Below are 22839 nucleotides of genomic sequence, written 5' to 3' on the forward strand. Positions count from 1 at the left end.
TTGGGTCTAGACCAACATTTGGGTCAAGTTTCATCGATTTCTGAAAACGTTCAAAATTAAGCTTATTTGCACGGTTTTATTAAAGCAAGTTTGTTTCCTTTTTATACAAACATGTAATTATTATTACGCTTAGCAAATTTACCACACAAATTCTTATATGCAGAGCAACATTTTGGTCAAATTTGGTCGAATTCTGAGAACGTTGAAAATTTAGCTATTTTGGACGGTTTTATTAAAGCAAGTTTGTTTTTTCCTTTTACACAAACTAGTAGTTATTATTACCATTAGAAAAATTTACCACACAAGTTCTTGGGTCTAGACCAACGTTTGGGTCAAGTTTCGTCGAATTCTGAGAAAGTTAAAAATTAAGCTGTTTTGCACGATTTTATTAAAGCAAGTTTGTCTCCTTTTTATACAAACATGAAGTTATTATTATGCTTAGCAAATTTACCATACAAATTCTTATGTCAAGACCAACGTTTGGGTCAAGTTTCGTCGAAATTTGAGAACGTTCAAAATTTAGTTGTTTTGCAAGGTTTTATTACAGCAAGTTTGTTTCCATTTTATAAAAACTTGTAGTTATTATAATTTAAGCTTAGAAAATTCACCACACAAATTCTTATGTCCAAACCAACATTTGGGTGAATTTTCGTCGAATTCTGAGAATATTCAAATTTAGCTATTTCGCACGGTTTTATTAAAGCAAGTTTGTTTCTATTTCATACAACGTTATAGCTATTATTATGCTTAGCAAATTTACCACACAAATTCTTATGTTCAGACCAACGTTTTGGTCAAGTTTGATCGAATTCTGAGAACGTTCCAAATTTAGCTATTTTGGACGGTTTTATTTAAGAAAGTTTTTTTTCCTTTTACACACACATGTAGTTATTATTACGCTTAGCAAATTTAATACACAAATTATTGGGTGTAGACCAACGTTTGGTTCAAGTTTCGTCGAATTCTGAGAACATTCAAAATTTAGCTGTTTTGGACGGTATTATTAAAGGAAGTTTGTTTTCCTTTTACACAAACTTGTAGCTTTTATTACGGTTAGCAAATTTACTACACAAATTCTTGGTTCTAGACCAACGTTGGGGTCAAGTTTCGTCGATTTCTGAAAACGTTCAAAATTAAGCTTATTTGCACGGTTTTATTAAAGCAAGTTTGTTTCCTTTTTATACGAACATGTAATTATTAGTACGCTTAGCAAATTTACCACACAAATTCTTATGTGCAGACCAACGTTTTGGTCAAATTTGGTCGAATTCTGAGAACGTTCAAAATTTAGCTATTTTGGACAGTTTTATTAAAGCAAGTTTGTTTTCCTTTTACATAGTAGTTATTATTACGGTTAGAAAAATTTACCACACAAGTTCTTGGGTCTAGACCAACGTTTAGGTCAAGTTTCGTCGAATTCTGAGAAAGTTCAAAATTAAGCTGTTTTGCACGGTTTTATTAAAGCAAGTTTGTCTCCTTTTTATACAAACATGAAATTATTATTATGCTTAGCAAATTTTTCATACAAATTCTTATGTCAAGACCAACGTTTGGTCAAGTTTCGTCGAAATTTGAGAACGTTCAAAATTTAGTTGTTTTCCAAGGTTTTATTACAGCAAGTTTGTTTCCATTTTATAAAAACTTGTAGTTATTATAATTTAAGCTTAGAAAATTCACCACACAAATTCTTATGTCCAAACCAACATTTGGGTGAAGTTTCGTCGAATTCTGAGAATATTCAAATTTAGCTATTTTGCACGGTTTTATTAAAGCAAGTTTGTTTCTATTTCATACAACGTTATAGCTATTATTATGCTTAGCAAATTTACCACACAAATTCTTATGTTCAGACCAACGTTTTGGTCAAGTTTGATCGAATTCTGAGAACGTTCCAAATTTAGCTATTTTGGACGGTTTTATTTAAGAAAGTTTTTTTTCCTTTTACACACACATGTAGTTATTATAACGCTTAGCAAATTTAATACACAAATTATTGGGTGTAGACCAACGTTTGGTTCAAGTTTCGTCGAATTCTGAGAACATTCAAAATTTAGCTGTTTTGGACGGTATTATTAAAAGAAGTTTGTTTTCCTTTTACACAAACTTGTAGCTTTTATTACGGTTAGCAAATTTACTACACAAATTCTTGGTTCTAGACCAACGTTGGGGTCAAGTTTCGTCGATTTCTGAAAACGTTCAAAATTAAGCTTATTTGCACGGTTTTATTAAAGCAAGTTTGTTTCCTTTTTATACGAACATGTAATTATTAGTACGCTTAGCAAATTTACCACACAAATTCTTATGTGCAGACCAACGTTTTGGTCAAATTTGGTCGAATTCTGAGAACGTTCAAAATTTAGCTATTTTGGACAGTTTTATTAAAGCAAGTTTGTTTTCCTTTTACATAGTAGTTATTATTACGGTTAGAAAAATTTACCACACAAGTTCTTGGGTCTAGACCAACGTTTAGGTCAAGTTTCGTCGAATTCTGAGAAAGTTCAAAATTAAGCTGTTTTGCACGGTTTTATTAAAGCAAGTTTGTCTCCTTTTTATACAAACATGAAGTTATTATTATGCTTAGCAAATTTTTCATACAAATTCTTATGTCAAGACCAACGTTTGGTCAAGTTTCGTCGAAATTTGAGAACGTTCAAAATTTAGTTGTTTTCCAAGGTTTTATTACAGCAAGTTTGTTTCCATTTTATAAAAACTTGTAGTTATTATAATTTAAGCTTAGAAAATTCACCACACAAATTCTTATGTCCAAACCAACATTTGGGTGAAGTTTCGTCGAATTCTGAGAATATTCAAATTTAGCTATTTTGCACGGTTTTATTAAAGTAAGTTTGTTTTTATTTCATACAACCTTATAGTTATTATTGTGCTTAGCAAATTTACCACACAAATTCTTATGTTCAGACCAACGTTTTGGTCAAGTTTGATCGAATTTTGAGAACGTTCAAAATTTAGCTATTTTGGACGGTTTTATTAAAGAAAGTTTTTTTTCCTTTTACACACACTTGTAGTTATTATTACGCCTAACAAATTTAACACACAAATTCTTGGGTGTAGACCAACGTTTGGGTCAAATTTTGTCGAATTCTGATAAAATTCAAAATTTAGCTGTTTTGGACAGTATTATTAAAGCAAGTTTGTTTTCCTTTTATACAAACTTGTAGTTGTTATTACGGTTAGATAATTTACCACACAAATTCTTGGGTCTAGACCAACGTTGGGGTCAAGTTTCATCGATTTCTGAAAACGTTCAAAATTAAACTTATTTGCACGGTTTTATTAAAGCAAGTTTGTTTCCTTTTTATACAAACATGTAATTATTATTACGCTTAGCAAATTTACCACACAAATTCTTATGTGCAGAGCAACATTTTGGTCAAGTTTGGTCGAATTCTGAGAACGTTGAAAATTTAGCTATTTTGGATGGTTTTATTAAAGCAAGTTTGTTTTTTCCTTTTACACAAACTAGTAGTTATTATTACCGTTAGAAAAATTTACCACACAAGTTCTTGGGTCTAGACCAACGTTTGGGTCAAGTTTCGTCGAATTCTGAGAAAGTTCAAAATTAAGCTGTTTTGCACGGTTTTATTAAAGCAAGTTTGTCTCCTTTTTATACAAACATGAAGTTATTATTATGCTTAGCAAATTTACCATACAAATTCTTATGTCAAGACCAACGTTTGGGTCAAGTTTCGTCGAAATTTGAGAACGTTCAAAATTTAGCTGTTTTGCAAGGTTTTATTACAGCAAGTTTGTTTCCATTTTATAAAAACTTGTAGTTATTATAATTTAAGCTTAGAAAATTCACCACACAAATTCTTATGTCCAAACCAACATTTGGGTGAATTTTCGTCGAATTCTGAGAATATTCAAATTTAGCTATTTCGCACGGTTTTATTAAAGAAAGTTTGTTTCTATTTCATACAACGTTATAGCTATTATTATGTTTAGCAAATTTACCACACAAATTCTTATGTTCAGACCAACGTTTTGGTCAAGTTTGATCGAATTTTGAGAACGTTCAAAATTTAGCTATTTTGGACGGTTTTATTAAAGATAGTTTTTTTTCCTTTTACACACACTTGTAGTTATTACTACACCTAACAAATTTAACACACAAATTCTTGGGTGTAGACCAACGTTTGGGTCAAATTTTATCGAATTCTGAGAACATTCAAAATTTAGCTGTTTTGGACGGTATTATTAAAGGAAGTTTGTTTTCATTTTACACAAACTTGTAAATCTTCTTACGGTTAGCAAATTTATCACACAAATTCTTGGTTCTAGACCAACGTTGGGGTCAATTTTCGTCGATTTCTGAAAACGTTCAAAATTAAGCTTATTTGCACGATTTTATTAAAGCAAGTTTGTTTCCTTTTTATACAAACATGTAATTATTATTACGCTTAGCAAATTTACCACACAAGTTCTTATGTGCAGACCAATGTTTTGGTCAAATTTGGTCGAATTCTGAGAACGTTCAAAATTTAGCTATTTTGGACTGTTTTATTAAAGCAAGTTTGTTTTCCTTTTACACAAACTAGTAGTTATTATTACGGTTAGAAAAATTTACCACACAAGTTCTTGGGTCTAGACCAACGTTTGGGTCAAGTTTCGTCGAATTTTGAGAACATTCAAAATTAAGCTGTTTTGCACGATTTTATTAAATCAAGTTTGTCTCCTTTTTATACAAACATGAAGTTATTATTATGCTTAGCAAATTTACCATACAAATTCTTATGTCAAGACCAACGTTTGGGTAACGTTTCGTCGAATTTTGAGAACGTTCAAAATTTAGCTGTTTTGCAAGGTTTTATTACAGCAAGATTGTTTCCTTTTTATAAAAACTTGTAGTTATTATAATTTAAGCATAGAAAATTCACCACACAAATTCTTATGTCCAAACCAACATTTGGGTGAATTTTCGTCGAATTCTGAGATTATTCAAATTTAGCTATTTTGCACGGTTTTATTAAAGCAAGTTTGTTTCTATTTCATACAACCTTATAGTTATTATTGTGCTTAGCAAATTTACCACACAAATTCTTATGTTCAGACCAACGTTTTGGTCAAGTTTGATCGAATTTTGAGAATGTTCCAAATTTAGCTATTTTGGACGGTTTTATTAAAGAAAGTTTTTTTTCCTTTTACACACACTTGTAGTTATTATTACGCCTAACAAATTTAACACACAAATTCTTCGGTGTAGACCAACGTTTGGGCCAAATTTTGTCGAATTCTGATAAAATTCAAAATTTAGCTGTTTTGGACGGTATTATTAAAGCAAGTTTGTTTTCCTTTTATACAAACTTGTAGTTATTATTACGGTTAGATAATTTACCACACAAATTCTTGGGTCTAGACCAACATTTGGGTCAAGTTTCATCGATTTCTGAAAACGTTCAAAATTAAGCTTATTTGCACGGTTTTATTAAAGCAAGTTTGTTTCCTTTTTATACAAACATGTAATTATTATTACGCTTAGCAAATTTACCACACAAATTCTTATATGCAGAGCAACATTTTGGTCAAGTTTGGTCGAATTCTGAGAACGTTGAAAATTTAGCTATTTTGGACGGTTTTATTAAAGCAAGTTTGTTTTTTCCTTTTACACAAACTAGTAGTTATTATTACCGTTAGAAAAATTTACCACACAAGTTCTTGGGTCTAGACCAACGTTTGGGTCAAGTTTTGTCGAATTCTGAGAAAGTTCAAAATTAAGCTGTTTTGCACGATTTTATTAAAGCAAGTTTGTCTCCTTTTTATACAAACATGAAGTTATTATTATGCTTAGCAAATTTACCATACAAATTCTTATGTCAAGACCAACGTTTGGGTCAAGTTTCGTCGAAATTTGAGAACGTTCAAAATTTAGTTGTTTTGCAAGGTTTTATTACAGCAAGTTTGTTTCCATTTTATAAAAACTTGTAGTTATTATAATTTAAGCTTAAAAAATTCACCACACAAATTCTTATGTCCAAACCAACATTTGGGTGAATTTTCGTCGAATTCTGAGAATATTCAAATTTAGCTATTTCGCACGGTTTTATTAAAGCAAGTTTGTTTCTATTTCATACAACGTTATAGCTATTATTATGCTTAGCAAATTTACCACACAAATTCTTATGTTCAGACCAACGTTTTGGTCAAGTTTGATCGAATTTTGAGAACGTTCAAAATTTAGCTATTTTGGACGGTTTTATTAAAGATAGTTTTTTTTCCTTTTACACACACTTGTAGTTATTACTACACCTAACAAATTTAACACACAAATTCTTGGGTGTAGACCAACGTTTGGGTCAAATTTTATCGAATTCTGAGAACATTCAAAATTTAGCTGTTTTGGACGGTATTATTAAAGGAAGTTTGTTTTCATTTTACACAAACTTGTAAATCTTCTTACGGTTAGCAAATTTATCACACAAATTCTTGGTTCTAGACCAACGTTGGGGTCAATTTTCGTCGATTTCTGAAAACGTTCAAAATTAAGCTTATTTGCACGATTTTATTAAAGCAAGTTTGTTTCCTTTTTATACAAACATGTAATTATTATTACGCTTAGCAAATTTACCACACAAGTTCTTATGTGCAGACCAATGTTTTGGTCAAATTTGGTCGAATTCTGAGAACGTTCAAAATTTAGCTATTTTGGACTGTTTTATTAAAGCAAGTTTGTTTTCCTTTTACACAAACTAGTAGTTATTATTACGGTTAGAAAAATTTACCACACAAGTTCTTGGGTCTAGACCAACGTTTGGGTCAAGTTTCGTCGAATTTTGAGAACATTCAAAATTAAGCTGTTTTGCACGATTTTATTAAATCAAGTTTGTCTCCTTTTTATACAAACATGAAGTTATTATTATGCTTAGCAAATTTACCATACAAATTCTTATGTCAAGACCAACGTTTGGGTAACGTTTCGTCGAATTTTGAGAACGTTCAAAATTTAGCTGTTTTGCAAGGTTTTATTACAGCAAGATTGTTTCCTTTTTATAAAAACTTGTAGTTATTATAATTTAAGCATAGAAAATTCACCACACAAATTCTTATGTCCAAACCAACATTTGGGTGAATTTTCGTCGAATTCTGAGATTATTCAAATTTAGCTATTTTGCACGGTTTTATTAAAGCAAGTTTGTTTCTATTTCATACAACCTTATAGTTATTATTGTGCTTAGCAAATTTACCACACAAATTCTTATGTTCAGACCAACGTTTTGGTCAAGTTTGATCGAATTTTGAGAATGTTCCAAATTTAGCTATTTTGGACGGTTTTATTAAAGAAAGTTTTTTTTCCTTTTACACACACTTGTAGTTATTATTACGCCTAACAAATTTAACACACAAATTCTTGGGTGTAGACCAACGTTTGGGCCAAATTTTGTCGAATTCTGATAAAATTCAAAATTTAGCTGTTTTGGACGGTATTATTAAAGCAAGTTTGTTTTCCTTTTATACAAACTTGTAGTTATTATTACGGTTAGATAATTTACCACACAAATTCTTGGGTCTAGACCAACATTTGGGTCAAGTTTCATCGATTTCTGAAAACGTTCAAAATTAAGCTTATTTGCACGGTTTTATTAAAGCAAGTTTGTTTCCTTTTTATACAAACATGTAATTATTATTACGCTTAGCAAATTTACCACACAAATTCTTATAGGCAGAGCAACATTTTGGTCAAGTTTGGTCGAATTCTGAGAACGTTGAAAATTTAGCTATTTTGGACGGTTTTATTAAAGCAAGTTTGTTTTTTCCTTTTACACAAACTAGTAGTTATTATTACCGTTAGAAAAATTTACCACACAAGTTCTTGGGTCTAGACCAACGTTTGGGTCAAGTTTTGTCGAATTCTGAGAAAGTTCAAAATTAAGCTGTTTTGCACGATTTTATTAAAGCAAGTTTGTCTCCTTTTTATACAAACATGAAGTTATTATTATGCTTAGCAAATTTACCATACAAATTCTTATGTCAAGACCAACGTTTGGGTCAAGTTTCGTCGAAATTTGAGAACGTTCAAAATTTAGTTGTTTTGCAAGGTTTATTACAGCAAGTTTGTTTCCATTTTATAAAAACTTGTAGTTATTATAATTTAAGCTTAAAAAATTCACCACACAAATTCTTATGTCCAAACCAACATTTGGGTGAATTTTCGTCGAATTCTGAGAATATTCAAATTTAGCTATTTCGCACGGTTTTATTAAAGCAAGTTTGTTTCTATTTCATACAACGTTATAGCTATTATTATGCTTAGCAAATTTACCACACAAATTCTTATGTTCAGACCAACGTTTTGGTCAAGTTTGATCGAATTCTGAGAACGTTCCAAATTTAGCTATTTTGGACGGTTTTATTTAAGAAAGTTTTTTTTCCTTTTACACACACATGTAGTTATTATTACGCTTAGCAAATTTAATACACAAATTATTGGGTGTAGACCAACGTTTGGTTCAAGTTTCGTCGAATTCTGAGAACATTCAAAATTTAGCTGTTTTGGACGGTATTATTAAAGGAAGTTTGTTTTCCTTTTACACAAACTTGTAGTTTTATTACGGTTAGCAAATTTACTACACAAATTCTTGGTTCTAAACCAACGTTGGGGTCAAGTTTCGTCGATTTCTGAAAACGTTCAAAATTAAGCTTATTTGCACGGTTTTATTAAAGCAAGTTTGTTTCCTTTTTATACGAACATGTAATTATTAGTACGCTTAGCAAATTTACCACACAAATTCTTATGTGCAGACCAACGTTTTGGTCAAATTTGGTCGAATTCTGAGAACGTTCAAAATTTAGCTATTTTGGACAGTTTTATTAAAGCAAGTTTGTTTTCCTTTTACATAGTAGTTATTATTACGGTTAGAAAAATTTACCACACAAGTTCTTGGGTCTAGACCAACGTTTAGGTCAAGTTTCGTCGAATTCTGAGAAAGTTCAAAATTAAGCTGTTTTGCACGGTTTTATTAAAGCAAGTTTGTCTCCTTTTTATACAAACATGAAGTTATTATTATGCTTAGCAAATTTTTCATACAAATTCTTATGTCAAGACCAACGTTTGGTCAAGTTTCGTCGAAATTTGAGAACGTTCAAAATTTAGTTGTTTTCCAAGGTTTTATTACAGCAAGTTTGTTTCCATTTTATAAAAACTTGTAGTTATTATAATTTAAGCTTAGAAAATTCACCACACAAATTCTTATGTCCAAACCAACATTTGGGTGAAGTTTCGTCGAATTCTGAGAATATTCAAATTTAGCTATTTTGCACGGTTTTATTAAAGTAAGTTTGTTTTTATTTCATACAACCTTATAGTTATTATTGTGCTTAGCAAATTTACCACACAAATTCTTATGTTCAGACCAACGTTTTGGTCAAGTTTGATCGAATTTTGAGAACGTTCAAAATTTAGCTATTTTGGACGGTTTTATTAAAGAAAGTTTTTTTTCCTTTTACACACACTTGTAGTTATTATTACGCCTAACAAATTTAACACACAAATTCTTGGGTGTAGACCAACGTTTGGGTCAAATTTTGTCAAATTCTGATAAAATTCAAAATTTAGCTGTTTTGGACAGTATTATTAAAGCAAGTTTGTTTTCCTTTTATACAAACTTGTAGTTGTTATTACGGTTAGATAATTTACCACACAAATTCTTGGGTCTAGACCAACGTTGGGGTCAAGTTTCATCGATTTCTGAAAACGTTCAAAATTAAGCTTATTTGCACGGTTTTATTAAAGCAAGTTTGTTTCCTTTTTATACGAACATGTAATTATTAGTACGCTTAGCAAATTTACCACACAAATTCTTATGTGCAGACCAACGTTTTGGTCAAATTTGGTCGAATTCTGAGAACGTTCCAAATTTAGCTATTTTGGACAGTTTTATTAAAGCAAGTTTGTTTTCCTTTTACATAGTAGTTATTATTACGGTTAGAAAAATTTACCACACAAGTTCTTGGGTCTAGACCAACGTTTAGGTCAAGTTTCGTCGAATTCTGAGAAAGTTCAAAATTAAGCTGTTTTGCACGGTTTTATTAAAGCAAGTTTGTCTCCTTTTTATACAAACATGAAGTTATTATTATGCTTAGCAAATTTTTCATACAAATTCTTATGTCAAGACCAACGTTTGGTCAAGTTTCGTCGAAATTTGAGAACGTTCAAAATTTAGTTGTTTTCCAAGGTTTTATTACAGCAAGTTTGTTTCCATTTTATAAAAACTTGTAGTTATTATAATTTAAGCTTAGAAAATTCACCACACAAATTCTTATGTCCAAACCAACATTTGGGTGAAGTTTCGTCGAATTCTGAGAATATTCAAATTTAGCTATTTTGCACGGTTTTATTAAAGTAAGTTTGTTTTTATTTCATACAACCTTATAGTTATTATTGTGCTTAGCAAATTTACCACACAAATTCTTATGTTCAGACCAACGTTTTGGTCAAGTTTGATCGAATTTTGAGAACGTTCAAAATTTAGCTATTTTGGACGGTTTTATTAAAGAAAGTTTTTTTTCCTTTTACACACACTTGTAGTTATTATTACGCCTAACAAATTTAACACACAAATTCTTGGGTGTAGACCAACGTTTGGGTCAAATTTTGTCGAATTCTGATAAAATTCAAAATTTAGCTGTTTTGGACAGTATTATTAAAGCAAGTTTGTTTTCCTTTTATACAAACTTGTAGTTGTTATTACGGTTAGATATTTTACCACACAAATTCTTGGGTCTAGACCAACGTTGGGGTCAAGTTTCATCGATTTCTGAAAACGTTCAAAATTAAACTTATTTGCACGGTTTTATTAAAGCAAGTTTGTTTCCTTTTTATACAAACATGTAATTATTATTACGCTTAGCAAATTTACCACACAAATTCTTATGTGCAGAGCAACATTTTGGTCAAGTTTGGTCGAATTCTGAGAACGTTGAAAATTTAGCTATTTTGGATGGTTTTATTAAAGCAAGTTTGTTTTTTCCTTTTACACAAACTAGTAGTTATTATTACCGTTAGAAAAATTTACCACACAAGTTCTTGGGTCTAGACCAACGTTTGGGTCAAGTTTCGTCGAATTCTGAGAAAGTTCAAAATTAAGCTGTTTTGCACGGTTTTATTAAAGCAAGTTTGTCTCCTTTTTATACAAACATGAAGTTATTATTATGCTTAGCAAATTTACCATACAAATTCTTATGTCAAGACCAACGTTTGGGTCAAGTTTCGTCGAAATTTGAGAACGTTCAAAATTTAGCTGTTTTGCAAGGTTTTATTACAGCAAGTTTGTTTCCATTTTATAAAAACTTGTAGTTATTATAATTTAAGCTTAGAAAATTCACCACACAAATTCTTATGTCCAAACCAACATTTGGGTGAATTTTCGTCGAATTCTGAGAATATTCAAATTTAGCTATTTCGCACGGTTTTATTAAAGAAAGTTTGTTTCTATTTCATACAACGTTATAGCTATTATTATGTTTAGCAAATTTACCACACAAATTCTTATGTTCAGACCAACGTTTTGGTCAAGTTTGATCGAATTTTGAGAACGTTCAAAATTTAGCTATTTTGGACGGTTTTATTTAAGAAAGTTTTTTTTCCTTTTTCACACACATGTAGTTATTATTACGCTTAGCAAATTTAATACACAAATTATTGGGTGTAGACCAACGTTTGGTTCAAGTTTCGTCGAATTCTGAGAACATTCAAAATTTAGCTGTTTTGGACGGTATTATTAAAGGAAGTTTGTTTTCCTTTTACACAAACTTGTAGCTTTTATTACGGTTAGCAAATTTACTACACAAATTCTTGGTTCTAGACCAACGTTGGGGTCAAGTTTCGTCGATTTCTGAAAACGTTCAAAATTAAGCTTATTTGCACGGTTTTATTAAAGCAAGTTTGTTTCCTTTTTATACGAACATGTAATTATTAGTACGCTTAGCAAATTTACCACACAAATTCTTATGTGCAGACCAACGTTTTGGTCAAATTTGGTCGAATTCTGAGAACGTTCAAAATTTAGCTATTTTGGACAGTTTTATTAAAGCAAGTATGTTTTCCTTTTACATAGTAGTTATTATTACGGTTAGAAAAATTTACCACACAAGTTCTTGGGTCTAGACCAACGTTTAGGTCAAGTTTCGTCGAATTCTGAGAAAGTTCAAAATTAAGCTGTTTTGCACGGTTTTATTAAAGCAAGTTTGTCTCCTTTTTATACAAACATGAAATTATTATTATGCTTAGCAAATTTTTCATACAAATTCTTATGTCAAGACCAACGTTTGGTCAAGTTTCGTCGAAATTTGAGAACGTTCAAAATTTAGTTGTTTTCCAAGGTTTTATTACAGCAAGTTTGTTTCCATTTTATAAAAACTTGTAGTTATTATAATTTAAGCTTAGAAAATTCACCACACAAATTCTTATGTCCAAACCAACATTTGGGTGAAGTTTCGTCGAATTCTGAGAATATTCAAATTTAGCTATTTTGCACGGTTTTATTAAAGCAAGTTTGTTTCTATTTCATACAACGTTATAGCTATTATTATGCTTAGCAAATTTACCACACAAATTCTTATGTTCAGACCAACGTTTTGGTCAAGTTTGATCGAATTCTGAGAACGTTCCAAATTTAGCTATTTTGGACGGTTTTATTTACGAAAGTTTTTTTTCCTTTTACACACACATGTAGTTATTATTACGCTTAGCAAATTTAATACACAAATTATTGGGTGTAGACCAACGTTTGGTTCAAGTTTCGTCGAATTCTGAGAACATTCAAAATTTAGCTGTTTTAGACGGTATTATTAAAGGAAGTTTGTTTTCCTTTTACACAAACTTGTAGCTTTTATTACGGTTAACAAATTTACTACACAAATTCTTGGTTCTAGACCAACGTTGGGGTCAAGTTTCGTCGATTTCTGAAAACGTTCAAAATTAAGCTTATTTGCACGGTTTTATTAAAGCAAGTTTGTTTCCTTTTTATACGAACATGTAATTATTAGTACGCTTAGCAAATTTACCACACAAATTCTTATGTGCAGACCAACGTTTTGGTCAAATTTGGTCGAATTCTGAGAACGTTCAAAATTTAGCTATTTTGGACAGTTTTATTAAAGCAAGTTTGTTTTCCTTTTACATAGTAGTTATTATTACGGTTAGAAAAATTTACCACACAAGTTCTTGGGTCTAGACCAACGTTTAGGTCAAGTTTCGTCGAATTCTGAGAAAGTTCAAAATTAAGCTGTTTTGCACGGTTTTATTAAAGCAAGTTTGTCTCCTTTTTATACAAACATGAAGTTATTATTATGCTTAGCAAATTTTTCATACAAATTCTTATGTCAAGACCAACGTTTGGTCAAGTTTCGTCGAAATTTGAGAACGTTCAAAATTTAGTTGTTTTCCAAGGTTTTATTACAGCAAGTTTGTTTCCATTTTATAAAAACTTGTAGTTATTATAATTTAAGCTTAGAAAATTCACCACACAAATTCTTATGTCCAAACCAACATTTGGGTGAAGTTTCGTCGAATTCTGAGAATATTCAAATTTAGCTATTTTGCACGGTTTTATTAAAGTAAGTTTGTTTTTATTTCATACAACCTTATAGTTATTATTGTGCTTAGCAAATTTACCACACAAATTCTTATGTTCAGACCAACGTTTTGGTCAAGTTTGATCGAATTTTGAGAACGTTCAAAATTTAGCTATTTTGGACGGTTTTATTAAAGAAAGTTTTTTTTCCTTTTACACACACTTGTAGTTATTATTACGCCTAACAAATTTAACACACAAATTCTTGGGTGTAGACCAACGTTTGGGTCAAATTTTGTCAAATTCTGATAAAATTCAAAATTTAGCTGTTTTGGACAGTATTATTAAAGCAAGTTTGTTTTCCTTTTATACAAACTTGTAGTTGTTATTACGGTTAGATAATTTACCACACAAATTCTTGGGTCTAGACCAACGTTGGGGTCAAGTTTCATCGATTTCTGAAAACGTTCAAAATTAAACTTATTTGCACGGTTTTATTAAAGCAAGTTTGTTTCCTTTTTATACAAACATGTAATTATTATTACGCTTAGCAAATTTACCACACAAATTCTTATGTGCAGAGCAACATTTTGGTCAAGTTTGGTCGAATTCTGAGAACGTTGAAAATTTAGCTATTTTGGATGGTTTTATTAAAGCAAGTTTGTTTTTTCCTTTTACACAAACTAGTAGTTATTATTACCGTTAGAAAAATTTACCACACAAGTTCTTAGGTCTAGACCAACGTTTGGGTCAAGTTTCGTCGAATTCTGAGAAAGTTCAAAATTAAGCTGTTTTGCACGGTTTTATTAAAGCAAGTTTGTCTCCTTTTTATACAAACATGAAGTTATTATTATGCTTAGCAAATTTACCATACAAATTCTTATGTCAAGACCAACGTTTGGGTCAAGTTTCGTCGAAATTTGAGAACGTTCAAAATTTAGCTGTTTTGCAAGGTTTTATTACAGCAAGTTTGTTTCCATTTTATAAAAACTTGTAGTTATTATAATTTAAGCTTAGAAAATTCACCACACAAATTCTTATGTCCAAACCAACATTTGGGTGAATTTTCGTCGAATTCTGAGAATATTCAAATTTAGCTATTTCGCACGGTTTTATTAAAGAAAGTTTGTTTCTATTTCATACAACGTTATAGCTATTATTATGTTTAGCAAATTTACCACACAAATTCTTATGTTCAGACCAACGTTTTGGTCAAGTTTGATCGAATTTTGAGAACGTTCAAAATTTAGCTATTTTGGACGGTTTTATTTAAGAAAGTTTTTTTTCCTTTTTCACACACATGTAGTTATTATTACGCTTAGCAAATTTAATACACAAATTATTGGGTGTAGACCAACGTTTGGTTCAAGTTTCGTCGAATTCTGAGAACATTCAAAATTTAGCTGTTTTGGACGGTATTATTAAAGGAAGTTTGTTTTCCTTTTACACAAACTTGTAGCTTTTATTACGGTTAGCAAATTTACTACACAAATTCTTGGTTCTAGACCAACGTTGGGGTCAAGTTTCGTCGATTTCTGAAAACGTTCAAAATTAAGCTTATTTGCACGGTTTTATTAAAGCAAGTTTGTTTCCTTTTTATACGAACATGTAATTATTAGTACGCTTAGCAAATTTACCACACAAATTCTTATGTGCAGACCAACGTTTTGGTCAAATTTGGTCGAATTCTGAGAACGTTCAAAATTTAGCTATTTTGGACAGTTTTATTAAAGCAAGTTTGTTTTCCTTTTACATAGTAGTTATTATTACGGTTAGAAAAATTTACCACACAAGTTCTTGGGTCTAGACCAACGTTTAGGTCAAGTTTCGTCGAATTCTGAGAAAGTTCAAAATTAAGCTGTTTTGCACGGTTTTATTAAAGCAAGTTTGTCTCCTTTTTATACAAACATGAAATTATTATTATGCTTAGCAAATTTTTCATACAAATTCTTATGTCAAGACCAACGTTTGGTCAAGTTTCGTCGAAATTTGAGAACGTTCAAAATTTAGTTGTTTTCCAAGGTTTTATTACAGCAAGTTTGTTTCCATTTTATAAAAACTTGTAGTTATTATAATTTAAGCTTAGAAAATTCACCACACAAATTCTTATGTCCAAACCAACATTTGGGTGAAGTTTCGTCGAATTCTGAGAATATTCAAATTTAGCTATTTTGCACGGTTTTATTAAAGCAAGTTTGTTTCTATTTCATACAACGTTATAGCTATTATTATGCTTAGCAAATTTACCACACAAATTCTTATGTTCAGACCAACGTTTTGGTCAAGTTTGATCGAATTCTGAGAACGTTCCAAATTTAGCTATTTTGGACGGTTTTATTTACGAAAGTTTTTTTTCCTTTTACACACACATGTAGTTATTATTACGCTTAGCAAATTTAATACACAAATTATTGGGTGTAGACCAACGTTTGGTTCAAGTTTCGTCGAATTCTGAGAACATTCAAAATTTAGCTGTTTTGGACGGTATTATTAAAGGAAGTTTGTTTTCCTTTTACACAAACTTGTAGCTTTTATTACGGTTAACAAATTTACTACACAAATTCTTGGTTCTAGACCAACGTTGGGGTCAAGTTTCGTCGATTTCTGAAAACGTTCAAAATTAAGCTTATTTGCACGGTTTTATTAAAGCAAGTTTGTTTCCTTTTTATACGAACATGTAATTATTAGTACGCTTAGCAAATTTACCACACAAATTCTTATGTGCAGACCAACGTTTTGGTCAAATTTGGTCGAATTCTGAGAACGTTCAAAATTTAGCTATTTTGGACAGTTTTATTAAAGCAAGTTTGTTTTCCTTTTACATAGTAGTTATTATTACGGTTAGAAAAATTTACCACACAAGTTCTTGGGTCTAGACCAACGTTTAGGTCAAGTTTCGTCGAATTCTGAGAAAGTTCAAAATTAAGCTGTTTTGCACGGTTTTATTAAAGCAAGTTTGTCTCCTTTTTATACAAACATGAAGTTATTATTATGCTTAGCAAATTTTTCATACAAATTCTTATGTCAAGACCAACGTTTGGTCAAGTTTCGTCGAAATTTGAGAACGTTCAAAATTTAGTTGTTTTCCAAGGTTTTATTACAGCAAGTTTGTTTCCATTTTATAAAAACTTGTAGTTATTATAATTTAAGCTTAGAAAATTCACCACACAAATTCTTATGTCCAAACCAACATTTGGGTGAAGTTTCGTCGAATTCTGAGAATATTCAAATTTAGCTATTTTGCACGGTTTTATTAAAGTAAGTTTGTTTTTATTTCATACAACCTTATAGTTATTATTGTGCTTAGCAAATTTACCACACAAATTCTTATGTTCAGACCAACGTTTTGGTCAAGTTTGATCGAATTTTGAGAACGTTCAAAATTTAGCTATTTTGGACGGTTTTATTAAAGAAAGTTTTTTTTCCTTTTACACACACTTGTAGTTATTATTACGCCTAACAAATTTAACACACAAATTCTTGGGTGTAGACCAACGTTTGGGTCAAATTTTGTCGAATTCTGATAAAATTCAAAATTTAGCTGTTTTGGACAGTATTATTAAAGCAAGTTTGTTTTCCTTTTATACAAACTTGTAGTTGTTAGTACGGTTAGATAATTTACCACACAAATTCTTGGGTCTAGACCAACGTTGGGGTCAAGTTTCATCGATTTCTGAAAACGTTCAAAATTAAACTTATTTGCACGGTTTTATTAAAGCAAGTTTGTTTCCTTTTTATACAAACATGTAATTATTATTACGCTTAGCAAATTTACCACACAAATTCTTATGTGCAGAGCAACATTTTGGTCAAGTTTGGTCGAATTCTGAGAACGTTGAAAATTTAGCTATTTTGGATGGTTTTATTAAAGCAAGTTTGTTTTTTCCTTTTACACAAACTAGTAGTTATTATTACCGTTAGAAAAATTTACCACACAAGTTCTTGGGTCTAGACCAACGTTTGGGTCAAGTTTCGTCGAATTCTGAGAAAGTTCAAAATTAAGCTGTTTTGCACGGTTTTATTAAAGCAAGTTTGTCTCCTTTTTATACAAACATGAAGTTATTATTATGCTTAGCAAATTTACCATACAAATTCTTATGTCAAGACCAACGTTTGGGTCAAGTTTCGTCGAAATTTGAGAACGTTCAAAATTTAGCTGTTTTGCAAGGTTTTATTACAGCAAGTTTGTTTCCATTTTATAAAAACTTGTAGTTATTATAATTTAAGCTTAGAAAATTCACCACACAAATTCTTATGTCCAAACCAACATTTGGGTGAATTTTCGTCGAATTCTGAGAATATTCAAATTTAGCTATTTCGCACGGTTTTATTAAAGAAAGTTTGTTTCTATTTCATACAACGTTATAGCTATTATTATGTTTAGCAAATTTACCACACAAATTCTTATGTTCAGACCAACGTTTTGGTCAAGTTTGATCGAATTTTGAGAACGTTCAAAATTTAGCTATTTTGGACGGTTTTATTAAAGATAGTTTTTTTTCCTTTTACACACACTTGTAGTTATTACTACACCTAACAAATTTAACACACAAATTCTTGGGTGTAGACCAACGTTTGGGTCAAATTTTATCGAATTCTGAGAACATTCAAAATTTAGCTGTTTTGGACGGTATTATTAAAGGAAGTTTGTTTTCATTTTACACAAACTTGTAAATCTTCTTACGGTTAGCAAATTTATCACACAAATTCTTGGTTCTAGACCAACGTTGGGGTCAATTTTTGTCGATTTCTGAAAACGTTCAATATTAAGCTTATTTGCACGGTTTTATTAAAGCAAGTTTGTTTCCTTTTTATACAAACATGTAATTATTATTACGCTTAGCAAATTTACCACACAAATTCTTATGTGCAGACCAACGTTTTGGTCAAATTTGGTCGAATTCTGAGAACGTTGAAAATTTAGCTATTTTGGACAGTTTTATTAAAGCAAGTTTGTTTTTCCTTTTACACAAACTAGTAGTTATTATTACGGTTAGAAAAATTTACCACACAAGTTCTTGGGTCTAGACCAACGTTTGGGTCAAGTTTCGTCGAATTTTGAGAACGTTCAAAATTAAGCTGTTTTGCACGATTTTATTAAATCAAGTTTGTCTCCTTTTTATTCAAACATGAAGTTATTATTATGCTTAGCAAATTTACCATACAAATTCTTATGTCAAGACCAACGTTTGGGTAACGTTTCGTCGAATTTTGAGAACGTTCAAAATTTAGCTGTTTTGCAAGGTTTTATTACAGCAAGATTGTTTCCTTTTTATAAAAACTTGTAGTTATTATAATTTAAGCATAGAAAATTCACCACACAAATTCTTATGTCCAAACCAACATTTGGGTGAATTTTCGTCGAATTCTGAGATTATTCAAATTTAGCTATTTTGCACGGTTTTATTAAAGCAAGTTTGTTTCTATTTCATACAACCTTATAGTTATTATTGTGCTTAGCAAATTTACCACACAAATTCTTATGTTCAGACCAACGTTTTGGTCAAGTTTGATCGAATTTTGAGAATGTTCCAAATTTAGCTATTTTGGACGGTTTTATTAAAGAAAGTTTTTTTTCCTTTTACACACACTTGTAGTTATTATTACGCCTAACAAATTTAACACACAAATTCTTGGGTGTAGACCAACGTTTGGGCCAAATTTTGTCGAATTCTGATAAAATTCAAAATTTAGCTGTTTTGGACGGTATTATTAAAGCAAGTTTGTTTTCCTTTTATACAAACTTGTAGTTATTATTACGGTTAGATAATTTACCACACAAATTCTTGGGTCTAGACCAACATTTGGGTCAAGTTTCATCGATTTCTGAAAACGTTCAAAATTAAGCTTATTTGCACGGTTTTATTAAAGCAAGTTTGTTTCCTTTTTATACAAACATGTAATTATTATTACGCTTAGCAAATTTACCACACAAATTCTTATATGCAGAGCAACATTTTGGTCAAGTTTGGTCGAATTCTGAGAACGTTGAAAATTTAGCTATTTTGGACGGTTTTATTAAAGCAAGTTTGTTTTTTCCTTTTACACAAACTAGTAGTTATTATTACCGTTAGAAAAATTTACCACACAAGTTCTTGGGTCTAGACCAACGTTTGGGTCAAGTTTTGTCGAATTCTGAGAAAGTTCAAAATTAAGCTGTTTTGCACGATTTTATTAAAGCAAGTTTGTCTCCTTTTTATACAAACATGAAGTTATTATTATGCTTAGCAAATTTACCATACAAATTCTTATGTCAAGACCAACGTTTGGGTCAAGTTTCGTCGAAATTTGAGAACGTTCAAAATTTAGTTGTTTTGCAAGGTTTTATTACAGCAAGTTTGTTTCCATTTTATAAAAACTTGTAGTTATTATAATTTAAGCTTAGAAAATTCACCACACAAATTCTTATGTCCAAACCAACATTTGGGTGAATTTTCGTCGAATTCTGAGAATATTCAAATTTAGCTATTTCGCACGGTTTTATTAAAGCAAGTTTGTTTCTATTTCATACAACGTTATAGCTATTATTATGCTTAGCAAATTTACCACACAAATTCTTATGTTCAGACCAACGTTTTGGTCAAGTTTGATCGAATTCTGAGAACGTTCCAAATTTAGCTATTTTGGACGGTTTTATTTAAGAAAGTTTTTTTTCCTTTTACACACACATGTAGTTATTATTACGCTTAGCAAATTTAATACACAAATTATTGGGTGTAGACCAACGTTTGGTTCAAGTTTCGTCGAATTCTGAGAACATTCAAAATTTAGCTGTTTTGGACGGTATTATTAAAGGAAGTTTGTTTTCCTTTTACACAAACTTGTAGTTTTATTACGGTTAGCAAATTTACTACACAAATTCTTGGTTCTAGACCAACGTTGGGGTCAAGTTTCGTCGATTTCTGAAAACGTTCAAAATTAAGCTTATTTGCACGGTTTTATTAAAGCAAGTTTGTTTCCTTTTTATACGAACATGTAATTATTAGTACGCTTAGCAAATTTACCACACAAATTCTTATGTGCAGACCAACGTTTTGGTCAAATTTGGTCGAATTCTGAGAACGTTCAAAATTTAGCTATTTTGGACAGTTTTATTAAAGCAAGTTTGTTTTCCTTTTACATAGTAGTTATTATTACGGTTAGAAAAATTTACCACACAAGTTCTTGGGTCTAGACCAACGTTTAGGTCAAGTTTCGTCGAATTCTGAGAAAGTTCAAAATTAAGCTGTTTTGCACGGTTTTATTAAAGCAAGTTTGTCTCCTTTTTATACAAACATGAAGTTATTATTATGCTTAGCAAATTTTTCATACAAATTCTTATGTCAAGACCAACGTTTGGTCAAGTTTCGTCGAAATTTGAGAACGTTCAAAATTTAGTTGTTTTCCAAGGTTTTATTACAGCAAGTTTGTTTCCATTTTATAAAAACTTGTAGTTATTATAATTTAAGCTTAGAAAATTCACCACACAAATTCTTATGTCCAAACCAACATTTGGGTGAAGTTTCGTCGAATTCTGAGAATATTCAAATTTAGCTATTTTGCACGGTTTTATTAAAGTAAGTTTGTTTTTATTTCATACAACCTTATAGTTATTATTGTGCTTAGCAAATTTACCACACAAATTCTTATGTTCAGACCAACGTTTTGGTCAAGTTTGATCGAATTTTGAGAACGTTCAAAATTTAGCTATTTTGGACGGTTTTATTAAAGAAAGTTTTTTTTCCTTTTACACACACTTGTAGTTATTATTACGCCTAACAAATTTAACACACAAATTCTTGGGTGTAGACCAACGTTTGGGTCAAATTTTGTCAAATTCTGATAAAATTCAAAATTTAGCTGTTTTGGACAGTATTATTAAAGCAAGTTTGTTTTCCTTTTATACAAACTTGTAGTTGTTATTACGGTTAGATAATTTACCACACAAATTCTTGGGTCTAGACCAACGTTGGGGTCAAGTTTCATCGATTTCTGAAAACGTTCAAAATTAAGCTTATTTGCACGGTTTTATTAAAGCAAGTTTGTTTCCTTTTTATACAAACATGTAATTATTATTACGCTTAGCAAATTTACCACACAAATTCTTATATGCAGAGCAACATTTTGGTCAAGTTTGGTCGAATTCTGAGAACGTTGAAAATTTAGCTATTTTGGACGGTTTTATTAAAGCAAGTTTGTTTTTTCCTTTTACACAAACTAGTAGTTATTATTACCGTTAGAAAAATTTACCACACAAGTTCTTGGGTCTAGACCAACGTTTGGGTCAAGTTTTGTCGAATTCTGAGAAAGTTCAAAATTAAGCTGTTTTGCACGATTTTATTAAAGCAAGTTTGTCTCCTTTTTATACAAACATGAAGTTATTATTATGCTTAGCAAATTTACCATACAAATTCTTATGTCAAGACCAACGTTTGGGTCAAGTTTCGTCGAAATTTGAGAACGTTCAAAATTTAGTTGTTTTGCAAGGTTTTATTACAGCAAGTTTGTTTCCATTTTATAAAAACTTGTAGTTATTATAATTTAAGCTTAGAAAATTCACCACACAAATTCTTATGTCCAAACCAACATTTGGGTGAATTTTCGTCGAATTCTGAGAATATTCAAATTTAGCTATTTCGCACGGTTTTATTAAAGCAAGTTTGTTTCTATTTCATACAACGTTATAGCTATTATTATGCTTAGCAAATTTACCACACAAATTCTTATGTTCAGACCAACGTTTTGGTCAAGTTTGATCGAATTCTGAGAACGTTCCAAATTTAGCTATTTTGGACGGTTTTATTTAAGAAAGTTTTTTTTCCTTTTACACACACATGTAGTTATTATTACGCTTAGCAAATTTAATACACAAATTATTGGGTGTAGACCAACGTTTGGTTCAAGTTTCGTCGAATTCTGAGAACATTCAAAATTTAGCTGTTTTGGACGGTATTATTAAAGGAAGTTTGTTTTCCTTTTACACAAACTTGTAGTTTTATTACGGTTAGCAAATTTACTACACAAATTCTTGGTTCTAGACCAACGTTGGGGTCAAGTTTCGTCGATTTCTGAAAACGTTCAAAATTAAGCTTATTTGCACGGTTTTATTAAAGCAAGTTTGTTTCCTTTTTATACGAACATGTAATTATTAGTACGCTTAGCAAATTTACCACACAAATTCTTATGTGCAGACCAACGTTTTGGTCAAATTTGGTCGAATTCTGAGAACGTTCAAAATTTAGCTATTTTGGACAGTTTTATTAAAGCAAGTTTGTTTTCCTTTTACATAGTAGTTATTATTACGGTTAGAAAAATTTACCACACAAGTTCT

Source organism: Sesamum indicum, linkage group LG10, assembly GCF_026168435.1.
Source record: "Sesamum indicum cultivar Baizhima isolate 11 linkage group LG10, ASM2616843v1, whole genome shotgun sequence".
Taxonomy (NCBI): Eukaryota; Viridiplantae; Streptophyta; class Magnoliopsida; order Lamiales; family Pedaliaceae; genus Sesamum; species Sesamum indicum.